The following is a 14,027-nucleotide window of genomic DNA, read 5'->3' as shown; positions in this document are numbered from 1 at the left end:
GTGGCAGATACTTGCGAGAGTGTGTGGCAAAAGCAACTTCACTGTGTCAGGAGTCTTCTCACATGCTCTGGTTTCTCATCCATAGGTGGTAGGTTTGAACTGCACTATCAATTTTAAGGCCATTTTAATTATTAACTTCTAAGATTTTGATAACTTTGAACTATTGCAATGTGTTATTTAATACTGATCATATTAATCATCAATACTGGTCATCAATATTATAAGAATTCCATGTTATTTTGGACTTAAATTGACCCAAATATCAATGCATTTTGTAAGACCAAAGGAAAACATGAATCCACATACTGTTCCATCCTTCCTTCGACTTAATGGAAATATGTACTGAAGTATAAATAGTCATGTTCTGAAATCAATAGGTCCCTCTTAGTTTATTGAGCCAAGGAGCAACTAAGTATAAAATCACTCAATTTGTTACTGAAGAAACCTTTTTGTTCTGCACTGGGTTTAATGTATCCCTGGCAGAATATTAAAGTGTGAGGAGAGTTTTTCTTGCTCTTTACCCCCTAAGGAGTGATCAGCACATGAAGGTCTCTGTGACTTCAAAGGCATTTCTGGACTTGGATCAGCCTGGTAGGGTTCAGAGAAGGAAATACTAGCCCCTGATGTTTATTGCTGTAGGCTCTTTCATCTAATAGTAATTCTCTTAGAAGAAGCAACAGGCAGAGGAGTCTTGCCACTATTACAATTTTATGATTAATGTTTAGTAGCAAAGTGCCTCACATAGAAAAAAAAAACACAGCACTTTTATTTTAGTTTCCTGCTACTGTTCCAGCTGGGAAAGGTCAGAAAAACAGTAGGTAGCAAAATGAAAGCATATATATGAAGTTGATTTTTTTTTTCCATTGCAGCATTCTGACTTGCAAAATAGTGTCACTTTCAAAAGCACAAAAGTGGCATGGATAATCTTCAGGGGTCATTATTTAGAGAGAGGGTGACACCAAACTTTTTTTTATTTAGGCCAACTTCCGGCCATTTATGGAACTGATCTAGATCATAAATTCCAAGTTTGCCATATATTCTTTACCAGATTAAAATTTTAGATGGGAGAATTGCAGACTAAGCTCTCCAGTGCTTTGCTATCTCTAAATAAAATTTCCACTTTTGCCTCTTAGTTCTACACATTATAAAAAATTAAAGATTGCACCTGGCTTAAGTAAAATGTATATACAGTGGCCCCCCCTTTTTGCAGGGGACGTGTTCCATGATCTCCCATGGTGGATACCTGAGACTGCAGACAGTATGGAGAGTCCCAAATATTTATGTTTTTTTTGTTTTTGTTCTATTTCTCATATATATCCCTGAGATAAAATTTAATTTATAAATTAGGCACAGTACAATATGAACATTCATAACTATTAATAAAATAGAACAGTTGTAACAATACACTGTAACAACACTTATGTGAGGCTGTTCTCTCTCTCTCTCTCTCTCTCTCTCTCTCTCTCTCTCTGTCTCTCTCTACCAAGAGGGCTACTAAGTGACTGAAGGGAGGGCAGCATTTACAGTGTGGATATGATGGAAAAAAGGAGGACTCACGTCCCTGGTTGGACCGAGCAGTACAGTGTCCTATATTTCATTACATGACTCAGAATGTTGTGCAATTTAAAACTTACGAATTATTTATTTCTGGAAATTTTAATTTAACATTTTTTGAATTTATTGACCAAAAGTAACTGAAACCTTGGGAAACAAGGTTGGGTTTGTGGGGTAGGATAGGTGGGTAGGTACTACTGTTTAGATAAATGAAGCAACTGTGAATGAGAATTACCAACTGAAAAATTATGTCCACAGTCCATCACTACAACTAGATTTGTAGTGATGAACTCTATAGAGTTTATACAAATACACAATTATAATGCTCTACACTTGAAATATATATAATCCTGGATATCAATTTTACTGCACACACAGAAAGATCCTATCATGAGATTGAATTTACATGGATAAAAATTTCACTGAAGTATATAAAAAAATTAAAATATTATTGAGGATTAAAATACTTCTGGTTTTACTTATTTTAATGCTATTATTCTACTTTCTTGATTTGATAAATATTTTATTGAACTGATTTTAATATTTCTTTGATAACTTTCATAACTTATCAAGAGTCAACTCTGCACATGTAACATAGTAATTGCTCTCTTTAATATTTATATCAACCTTATGAGGCAGACACTATTATTGTCATGACACCCACCCAAGTTGCTGTTGAGGCACAGAGAGTTTTGGTAAAGTTGCAAAACTTCAGCACTAGCCGGAGGCTGAGATGGGTCTGAATCCTGCCACTCTGGTTTCAGAGGCTGCACTCAACACGTGAGCCATTGAGCTGTCATGTCAATGCTATTACTGGATGGACATGAAGTTGGGTTCTGAAGCTATCTGGAGGTGCAGAGAAAAATTCTGTGGTTCCTTAGAACACACATCTGTTAGCCTGAGTGGGGCAGATTCAGCGTGCATGAACTAGGTGGGAGAGGTATTCAGATGTTCTAGCACAAAGTGTTGGAATTTGTGCTAGACAATCTTTAAATACTATTAACAAGAGAAGAGAAATTTTTCCTTAACTTACTTGCTTTGCAGGCTAAAAATACATGACTGTAAATATGTACTATTTGTATCAAAAAATTGTTTTTGAAAATTAAGACTTCCCTGCTGGCATCTGGGTGGACTGAGGAAAATGACAACTGCATTCTTTGAGCAGAAAGAGCTCATAAACTAATGAGAATGCCAGTCATACAGGGTAATTGTTACAATGCCACGTGCATGACAAGGTGTCGCAGTGGTTAACAAGACACTGTCTGGAATCCATGCTACCTGGGTTACACTTACAAATTGAGTGACCTTTGGACAAATTACATCTCTCTGCCTCCATTTCTTCATTTGTAATATGGAGTTAGTAACAACAACATATACATGATGCATTAGTTGTGATTACTAAATAAGGTTTATACAGGCAGTGTGTGTATGAAATAATAAGAACTCGGTAAATCCTGGGAATTATTCATTTTCGTATTGTTGCTTATATAATTGACATATGAATAGAGTGTAGTAGATGCTGACTAAGATATTCATGGGCCAGAATAAACTGAATATCACCGTCAAAGTTGAAATAAAAGGCACCTCACAGAAAAGGTAATGCTAAGTTCTCAATATTCTCCGGATACTATGGTGTGAAACTCATTAAAATTGTGCAGATGCAGGCTTTCCAGAAAATCAGCTTCTTGTTTGCTGCAATTCATATCTTGGAGCTCTGTGAGCTGTAATTTTCTCAGGCATAGATAAGTGAAAGGTTGAAATCAACCCTTTGTCACAATTCGATGATGAAGCCCTGGTCGGTTGGCTCAATGGTAGAACATCCACCCGGTGTGTGGATGTCCCAGGTTTGATTCCCACTCAGGGTACTCCCCAGCAGTCATGCTCGATTGATTCAAGCACGTTGGCCCCGGCACTGAATATGGCTTGATAGAGCCCCCATCCCAGGCACTAAAAATAGCTCAGTTGCGAGCAGCCCCACATGGGCACAGTCCCAGCCCCAGATGGGGGTTGCTGGGTGGATCCCGATCAGGTGCATCTGTCTCTCTACCTCCCTTCCTTTAAAAAAATAAATAAATAAATTCAGCCTGACCAGGCGGTGAAACAGTGGATAGAGCATTGGACTGGGATGCAGAAGACCCAGGTTCAAGACACTGATGTCACCAGCTTGAGCACAGGCTCATCTGATTTGAGCAAAGCCCACCAGCTTGGACACAAGGTCACTGGTTCCAGCAAGGGGTTACTCAGTCTGCTGAAGGCCCACGGTCAAGGCACATATGAGAAAACAATCAATGAACAACTAAGGTGTCGCAACGAAAAACTGATGATTGATGCTTCTCATCTCTCTCTGTTGCTGTCTGTCTGTCCTTATCTATCCCTCTCTCTGACTCTCTCTCTGTCTCTGTAAAAAAAAAAAGTTTGGGGAAAAAAGAAAAAAATTCAATGATGGAAATTTTTAGAAGATCAAAGAATAGTTTTTTAAGATCACTATCATAAAAAAATACAATCATTAAAAGAATACAGTTTCTCCAATTAACAATAGCTTAAAATAGTAAAATTTAAGAATAACAAATTATTTGTCAGATTATTATAAGACAAAAAATAAAGCTGATTATGTTAATGAGCTACAAATAAGTTATTGTTATTTTTTGTAAATATTTAATAAGTATTTATTATATGTGACTAGGGTTCTATTTTTAAAAATTTTCACTAAGCAGAAAATGTGTTGCATTTATTAAACAAATTTAAGTGTATGAGAAATAAACAAATACTTGCTAAATTGAACTGGATAATATTTAATGTCTGGACAGTCAGGGGTTTTCTTTTTAAGGAAAGTGACTGATTAATTAAGCATATCTGAGAGGACAAAACAAATAAATAACCATTGGAAATGCTCATTCGTGTCTACTGAAACTAATTTTGGGGTGGAACATATTGAATAATAATTTTGACTGTGGAAAATGCAGGCCTCAGAAATAGCCCTGTGTTCTTGAGAATACATAGCATTGCTTGTGAAAACATAAGACAATTATATTGTAACTTTATATCACAGTTTAGTGACTGAGCATTTGAAATGAAATAACACCAACTACAGATTTTTTTATTAGGTCATAAAGTTTCAATAAGTTTTACATTTTTAATGAAAGACCTAGCTACTCTATATTTTTATGGATGTTGCTACTACCTTAATAACTATCTTATGTGCTTTTTTCTGTGAATTTCTAATGAGGAGTTATAATTAATGTGATTAAAAATGAATATCTTCCTGGTCTATATCTTTAGATGTTGGGGGGTGGGGTGGACATTTCCTATTTTAAGAGATTGGAGTTCTGAGCTCAGGTACATCTCAGTCTGTTTTCTAATTGCTGCTATCCCATTATGTCAGTGAGAATTCTGTCTCAGCAGCTGCAGAGGGGAACCTGGGTCTCTAATCTTTCTTCTTCTCTCTGTGTCTAGCTGTGCAAGGCGGGTCAGCAAGGATTTTTTTCTCCCCTATGTGTCAGACTCATGATACAAGCAGACATTTGGTATATGCATTTTAGAAAGATCAGAAACTGGCTGCCTCCTGATAATACATTTCAAGTGTATTCTAACTTTCTGCTGCAATTCAAATCTGCTGGTTGACATTTTTTTAATACCCCTGCGTATTTATTATATAAAAGTCTGCCATATTTTGGAACCAAAATTGAAACTTGATTGAGACAGTCATATAATTGGAAAAAAAAAAGTGTGTAAAGAAAGACACGGATGATGTTAAGGAAACAATTTATCAAATGAGCTTTTTAATAAAAAAAAAATGCCTTGCTTTTTAGATGGAAAAGTTTGTGGAAATGTTTATGAGAATGACCCCCAATTAGTTCTACCTTCAGGGGGTCTTTATTTAAATGAATACAAATAATTCTGTAAATATAGTACCTTTTATCTTTCAATAACCACTTTTTAATACTCAGAAGAAATGCAATACATATCTTACACCAAGGTTCTTGATCTTATCATCCGAGATTAACATTTAAATTAAAAGAGCATGACTGGGCGAGCCTAAATTAGTGGTTACCAAGCTGAAATGATGCAAAAGTTAACTCAAAGTATACAGCAATCTATTTCACGCAATATATTTCTTATACCAGTTAATTAGCAGTTTAATTAGCATGCTGTTTCATGTTGTGACCTAAGTCATTATATATTTCCAGTGGGTCTAACGGAGACAATAAGAGAAAGAAAAAAAAAGCTAAAAAATTGTTGGTGGTTATGTCACATGCCACCAGAATTTAAAATAATTCTTTCTTTTAAAATAAAAGAACATATATATGCTTTTTTTTGTTTTTGAATCCAGATGAGATATTTTTTAAAGAGGCATTTTTATGAGATGAAATATTTCCAAAAATTCAGAACATATCAAATAACTATAGGCGTTATAGTTTTAAATTTCATTTTAAATTTCAAGTGACCACAAATAACTGCCTAAAGGATTCACTTAGATTGAACAGAAGTACCTCTCAGGATTTTGAGAGAAAACATGAAAGATATGTATTAGGGTGATCATATTTTGGAATATATAATGTGATTCATAGGGATTCTGTTAAGGGCCATTGAAATGGCATACAAAAGGCCTGCAGTTTGGAAAGCCACCATGGAACTCTGCCTTTAGACAGGCCCAAGGGGAAAAGAAATATGCATCTTAGAAAATGGATCAAGTGCTTGTCATGAAAGCGGTCTCTCATCCCTCCTTCCCTCCCCAGTGAGAGCATATTCCGATTGTGTGTTCATCTGTGTTATGTGAAAGGGAAGTTTCCGCAGTCAGAGACCGCCAGTCTGCCCGCAGATTGGCTTTGCGTTCTCCCGGGCGCGTGAGGGATGGCCCCAGTAGCTGTGAATATTGAGCTGTAAAACACAGCAAACCTTCTGCAGGTGCTTTTCTTTTCATTTTACACAGCTGACAATTCAGAGCACACCAAGAAATAAAATATTTTAAGGATCTGACTGATTTCTCTGGACTTGTGTGAAGCTTTCTTTCCCAATCACGGAAATCTGTTGGCTCCTTACTTCACGCTCCGTGATTATGCGACTTGTTTCCTTTGAGTTGGAATGCTACAGTAGGTCCAGAGGGCTCTTTACCCTTTCAAAAAATTGCTCTGTAGCCTCCTTTGGCTGTTAATGTATGGATGCCATTTGGAACATAACTGGTGATTATGTTGCCCACAGATATTTTATTGTACACAGAATTGAGTATTTATGGAAATCTAAAGTCACTGTTATGCAAAACCGTACAAAGGGAAAACTGTGAGTTTTATGTGTTTGTCCCCCTTGGCTCTTTCCTTGTCTAACACATGGATTCAAATTGCTCCCTTTTAATTTAGAAGCCATTTTTGGTTAGTGGAATAGCAAGTATCTAAAAACTATGAATTTTTAATTAATAGTGTATAATCAATTGGAAGATCTATTTTCTAACATAAGGATAGATTTGAATTTGTGATAAAAAAAATGAGCCGTAAATGTTTTGCTAGGTTGAGCAAAAAGATGTGTGATACTTAAGCTTCTTTCTTTTTAGTTTGGTGATATTACATCTTCAGGCAATCGGAAGTTTACAGTTAATTATTTGGTCTGATAGTTGCCTGATAATGCTCAGATTTGAGAGTGATCTTTCAGTTTAAATATATGATCTAAATATATATATATAATTCATAAACTAAAAGTAGAAGTGTTTAGGGCAATGATTATGGACTAGTCTTTGTGACTTTGGGCAAGTTACTTAACTTCTCATGTACGTATTTAAATGAAGATAACAGTCTTATGCCATTATTAAGAAAGTGGATGAATTAATAATATATATAAGTTATATGTCATATAACTAGTTAATATATGCCACTTTTAACAACTTCCTAGCATAATATGTGCAAGTATGAATAACAGCCATTATTTTAAAAAGGTTCAGAAATGTGACAAAGGTCACCTACCAATTCACTGGTTGAACTAAAACTCTAGAAATGGTCTGAGCACAGTCAACAATGCTGCCTACCATGTCATGCTGTCTCTCAGTGCTATCTGCTATTAAAAACAGACAAATACGTTTTCTAAAGGTCTTCCATTAGTCATGAGCTAGACAGAGATTAAACTATGGGTGTGTCTGACTTGAAACCCCGATTTTCTTTAAGCTTTACAGAAATCTAAACTTGATTTTAGAACTATTTGTTGGTATAAACTTTACAATTCTTATAAGTAACATTTCTGGTTTGCATGTCTTTGAAAAGGTATTTTTTGCGGTTATTTAGATACAATGGGCTTATAAAACATGATGGTATTTACAAATGAGAATTTAAAATATGATCAGTTGTTAATGTATACTTTGAGCTGTTTTCATGAATACCTCTTTGCCTTTAGAAACTACTCATTAAAACAAACACTGAAAAATATGTCAGAGGTTCATTTATTTTCTAGCATACTTGAGCTGGATAATTAAGTAAGCTCATATTCTCACCTCTGCTTTCACTGTCTTTGGATATTTGTAATTATAGTAATGAAAGGTGTCCGGCGTCTTGGTGGTGGGAAGCACTTTTCAGGTAGTGGCATTCTCTGTTTGGCTATTGCTGCATCATTTGTGTTGCTATTCAGTTTTGTTGAACTGTGAATTTTGGGAATGTTTCCTTTCAGTTTTCTGCAAATATTTTGCTGCAATAGTTTCTATTAACTTTTTGAAAAATATACGTGACAGTTGGATCTTTAGACTCACTACTTGCTATGCAGGTGGTTGTTGGACCTAGCACTGTCTTCCAGGAGTTATCATCACCCACTGAACTTTAGGTGAGCTTGTGACTGATGTGTCCTGATGGATTATTCTATTTACTGTGCCATCTAGCAATATTGGATTAGAAAAGTAGATGTTAAAGTTTTCTCTCTCGATGTGCTGCTGGCAACTAATCATGACTGTGAAATAAAACAGATAATGGTTAGGCATGAAGATCACAGATGAATTGCTGTTCAAGTTTGTGCAGAGTTATATATGTAAAATGGATTCAGACATGGAAGGCTAAGTATTCCACATTTTGATGCTCCAAACGTTTATAGGACAGTATGCCTTGCTTCTTCTTAGCCCATGTTCAGGAACATCTAATGCCTACTCATTTCTAATAAATAAATTTAGGTATTTATTTATTTGCTTTCTTTATCTGGATGAAGTGGAGAATTGACAGGGTGATTCCCAGAATTCTGCTGGTGTGCTTGGCCCTCTCTGTGTCTATTAGCCTTCTTGTCACTGAGAATTTGAATGATGACATCAGGCTTTGTGTCAAGGCAAACTTAACTTTGAGATGCAGGGTAAATAAAGCTCAGTATGCTTCCATCAAGGTATGTCTTAAGCTATTAACGCTGTTCCCCTTTTCTGTGTCCCTGATCTCATTTCTCCTTGATCCTGTCCCTATGGAGACGCTGCAGGCAGCTGCAGCTCAGTGCCACAGGGTGCAGAGACTCCAGCATTGACACTCACGTGGGAGCCATCAAAGTTGTCATCTCCTTCCTCCTACTTTTCTTTTTTTTCTTCTTCTTCTTTTCTTTTCTTTTAATTTTTTCTTCTTTTTCCAAGTGAGAGGAGGAGAGATAAACAGACTTCCGCATGCACCCTGACCAGGATTCACTTGGCAACCCTTGTTTGGGGGCCGATGCTCTGCCCATCTGGGGCCATGCATGCAACCATGTTATTTTTAGTGCCTGAGGCAGAGACTTCACAGAGCCAACCTCAGCACCTGGGGCCAATGGATTCAAATCAATTGAGCTATGGCTGCTGGAGGAGAAGAGAGAGAGAGACAGAGAGAGACAGAGAGAGAGAGAAGGGGAGGGCAGAGGTGGAGAAAGATGGTTGCCTTTCCTGAGTGCCCAAGAAGCAAGCATGGGACTTCCACACGCCAAGACAATGCTCTAGCACTGAGCTAACCGGTTGGGGCCTCCTCCTCCTTTTCTTTGCCTACTATTTGCCCTTACTCATATCCACCTCCAGTTACTTCATGTTAGACACAAAATTAGCTGTGATGATTGGAGATTTGGTAGCTCTAATCTATCCTTCAAGCCATTCATTTATCTTAATTCTGGGGAACAATAAGTTAAGAGAAGCATCTCTAAGGGTGCTATGTAAAATAACGCATACACTAAAAAGAAGAAATTTCCAATGACATAAACAGAGTTGAAGACAAACTATCATTTTCTAGGACAAAGGAAGACAAAGTGTTTCTTAATTATCTTCAGTTCTTACATTAATGTTAGTTTCATATGGTTGATTACCTTAAATGGATTTAGTATATTTATAATTCCTTAATGTGGTATCATATTCTCCTGAGTCTAATTCTTCTCTCATTTCTTACTTCCTTTTCATGAGCTCTTTGCTCCAGCTAAGCTGGTTATTTTCCTGTGACTTTACCTGTTCACACTTCCTTACCTTTTTATCTTAGCCCATATTGTTATCTCATCCAGCAATTCTCTTTCTAATTCTGCACAAATGAATTCTTCCATCCTTGATTCTTATTTTACTAATTTTTTTCCTGATTGCCAATGTGTTAGACTAATTTCAAGTCATTTTATGTGTGTGATTTTATGCTACTTGTTGCTTTTTACCTTTAATGATGAAGTAATACACACATGTATGTATTATTTATTTATTACACTATCTCTTCCAAGTCTGACACCTATTTGATTCCTCCCCAGTTCCTTAAAAAAGTGCCTTACTTATGGCAGATTAGATGTTCACTAAGCAATGAATTAATTTGATGCTATTAATAAGAATTTTTTGTGATTCTCTAGAATATTCAAAAAAATGTATAAATATTAGTCATCAACAAATACTTATTGAGAGTTTATTTCTACAATAGATGAGGTGTTAAGGATATGGTATTCCCACAAAATACTGGGAATCAGAGTAAAATGCACATATTTTAATACATATGTAGTACAAATCATGTGAGCTCTGGTAGAACTTGCATCTTTCTTTCTTTTTTTTTTTTTTTGTATTTTTCTGAAGGTGGAAATGGGGAGAGACAGTCAGACAGACTCCCGCATGCACCCGACCAGAATCCACCTGGCACGCCCACCAGGGGCGACGCTCTGCCCACCAGGGGGCGATGCTCTGCCCCTCCGGGGCATCGCTCTGCCGTGACCAGAGCCACTCTAGCGCCTGGGGCAGAGGCCAAGGAGCCATCCCTTGCGCCCGGGCCATCTTTGCTCCAATGGAGCCTCGGCTGCGGGAAGGGAAGAGAGAGACAGAGTGTAAGAAGAGGGGGAGGGGTGGAGAAGCAGATGGGCGCTTCTCCTTTGTGCCCTGGCCAGGAATCGAACCCGGGACTTCTGCACGCCAGGCCGACGCTCTACCACTGAGCCAAACGGCCAGGGCCAGAACTTGCATCTTTCTATGTTGCTCAGGATCTACGCTATTGCAGGAATTCTATTGTTACCATAATAAATGTGTTACTGAGATGTGATAACTACGTCATACCAAGAGTAAGGGGTCTGCTGGATGAAAAGTGGGTGCTGAGGCATGATGACATAAAAGGAGGCAGGAAAACAGATCAAACTATAGAAAGCTTTAGTTTTATATTAAGAAGATTTGCCTTGATCCAGAAAGAAATAAGAATGGGACATCAAAGGTGTTTAAAGACAGAGAAGTGGAAGCCCTGATGTGTTAGGGTAGTAACTTCACAAACAGCGAGGAGGATGATCCAGGTAGGGAAGAAACAGATAAACTTAAAGGGATTTGGATTGTGCTTTAATATAGACATATTCCTCTTAGACGTGGATTCAGTGCCTTTAGTGGCCAAACTTAATGTAAAATAAGAAGTAGTCGAAACAACTGCTCTTTTTGTTCATTTCTTGGCACCAACACAGTTCTCTGCACTAGAAATTTATTTCCTTAGTTGAGGAAGTTGTATAATTAATATAAAAATAAATACATACTCATGCGTGGTTTCTCACATTTGTAGACATGGAACAATTCTTTGAATATTCCACTTAAACTGTTTACATGTGATGATGTTAGACATAGATACAAAACATGATTTCAGAGTAAAATTCCTGTCTTAACACTGACTGTCAGAAGAGACTTTGCTTGATGTTAAGTTATGATCTCAAATGAAGTCATGCTTGGGGCCATCTTGAGGCTGAAGGTTAGAGAGTCATCACTCATCAGACTCATGGCATCCCATTTCTACCTCGATCATTATCTGGATAAACTGCTCCAGCAATCAGCTAATTTTTATGTCAGATCTTATCTAGAAGGACTTTTTTTGTAGCATATTATGAAAGTATTTTCTCTGATTTTGTTTTTTTGTGCTTCATGGTTAAAAAAACAACAACACCCAATTTATGCCATATATAGCATGCATATGATTTTACAGTCCTGTAGTTTGTAAGACTCACTGTTTTCCTTTAAAAAAATAAAATAAAGCAATTCATAGGATTTCATTTGTAGTAAGATAGTTCTGACAATTCTGTGACAGTAAAGTTTTAAAGATCATCAAGATTGAGGGAGTTACTCTTTTTTTTCCCTCTTTTTTATTCACCTTTAATTCCAATTAAAAGATACTCTAATAGAGTGAATGCTCTCTGCCTCACTGTTTTCTGTCTGACCTTTGACTTGCAACCAAGGAATTTCAGCTTCAATCTGTTAGAGCTGAAAAGGCCTATAGCATGCCACAGGCTATCTAGTATTCAAGAATTTAGAACCCCTGGTCTATAAATAATGATTAATGTATGGTATTTATAGTGTTAAAATTTCCAAGGGAGATGTCCTGTAAAATTTCTCTGTGTTGATGAAGCCATTCTTAATATTTATATACATATAATGCAGAGGTTACACATACTGTAATTACACAGAATATTTAACCCACAGTTCTATAGATAAATATCAACTTTCAAAACATTTTAAGTTTTAAATGTTCAAACAATTTTCTGAGTTTTCTGTTTTAAATGTTCAGAATATTTTATGCTTTATAATAAACTTTATGTCAAATCTTATATAAATCATATTTAGTATAATTTATCATATAATATTTTATAAACTGTATTTTTGTTTGGAATTTCTATTGTTTTGGATAGGTTTCCGAAGGAATACTGTCACTCCTTCAATGTTGCTGTTACCCATGGTGTGAGAATTCAAATTTTGTTTTTATAATTGAAAGAGTTAAATATTTTCTTGTAAAAATTACAATTTAGAAATCAAAATTTTGTTACTGGTATTAATATGAAGAAGTACAACCTCTGAAATATTTCTTCAGAACATCTTTGCATTGGATGTCACTTAAGATGACCCAATGCTTGATTTGCCCAATTTAAATATATTTTCTCTTGATGTCATAAGCAAAGTATTTTAAGAATGCTAACGTCAGTCATGAGTCATATACTTACTGGCTAAGCATTTACCAATGAAGTATAAAAGTATAAAAATGGTGGGATAATTTGGATACACACACAATATATTTATATAATTTCAATATATAATAAATATATTGAATATATAATAAATATAATAAATATATTGAAATTATATAATAAATATATTGAAATATACATTTTCACATATATTCATATATCCATATATTACTTATATATGCATTTATATATTTCCGGATCTATTTTCTTAATATTACCAGATGGAAACAATTGTTTAACAATAATTATTAAATATCTGGGTTTTTTTTTTTTTTTCATTTTTCCAAAGCTGGAAACGGGGAGGCAGTCAGACAGACTCCTGCATGTGCCTGACCGGGATCCACCCGGCATGCCCACCAGGGGGTGATGCTCCGCCCATCTGGGGCATCGCTCTGTTGCATCCAGAGTCACTTTAGCACCTGAGGCAGTGGCCACTGAGAGCCATCCCCAGCGCCCGGGCTATCTTTGCTCCAATGGAGCCTCGGCTGCAGGAGGGGAAGAGAGAGACAGAGAGGAATAAGGGGGGGGGGTGGAGAAGCAGATGAGCACCTCTCCTGTGTGCCCTGGCCGGGAATTGAACCCGGGACTCCTGCACACCAGGCCGACGCTCTACCGCTGAGCCAACCGGCCAGGGCCTAAATATCTGTTTTAACCCAAACACTGTGTATGAGGTTTAAAAGATAAATCTCGAAAAGATACTATCTAGGCTTTCAAGGAATTCATTTACCAAGAGAGTCAGCTAAGTTATAAGCACTATAGGATGACAAAGATAAATGGTAAATGAAGACATTTGGGAAAAGATTAATGATACAACAAGCTTTTGAGTTGTAAAAAATTAAGTTTACTTGTAGTCAGGAGGGAAAAAGGAGATGTTTCATGAGCAAAGTAATGAAAGCATCAAAGTACATCTTACATTTGGCATAAGGCACATAATCCAGTGTGGTTAGAGTACAGGATATATGGAATAAGTGACTACATATGAACTAGAAAGAGCATAGGATTTTTATGCCTAGGAGTTTAGGTTTATCACGTAAACATTTGGAAGTCACTGAAAGCTTTCAAAGAAGGGTATG

General features: G+C 36.5%; 1 protein-coding gene and 1 pseudogene across 6 annotated transcripts in view; both read left to right on the top strand.

Annotated features, from left to right (window-relative positions):
- The window catches only part of PCDH7 (protocadherin 7), a 421,790-nt gene that overhangs the window by 65,366 nt on the left and 342,397 nt on the right, over window positions 1–14,027 (top strand). The gene's annotated exons all lie outside the window — the stretch shown is intronic.
- LOC136338068 (taste receptor type 2 member 7-like) lies at window positions 8,066–9,725 on the top strand (annotated as a pseudogene).

The sequence above is a fragment of the Saccopteryx bilineata genome, chromosome 5 (genome assembly GCF_036850765.1).
Source record: "Saccopteryx bilineata isolate mSacBil1 chromosome 5, mSacBil1_pri_phased_curated, whole genome shotgun sequence".
Taxonomy (NCBI): Eukaryota; Metazoa; Chordata; class Mammalia; order Chiroptera; family Emballonuridae; genus Saccopteryx; species Saccopteryx bilineata.
Note: the sequence above shows the minus strand (reverse complement) of the source record. Positions and strands in the feature narration are given on the sequence as shown.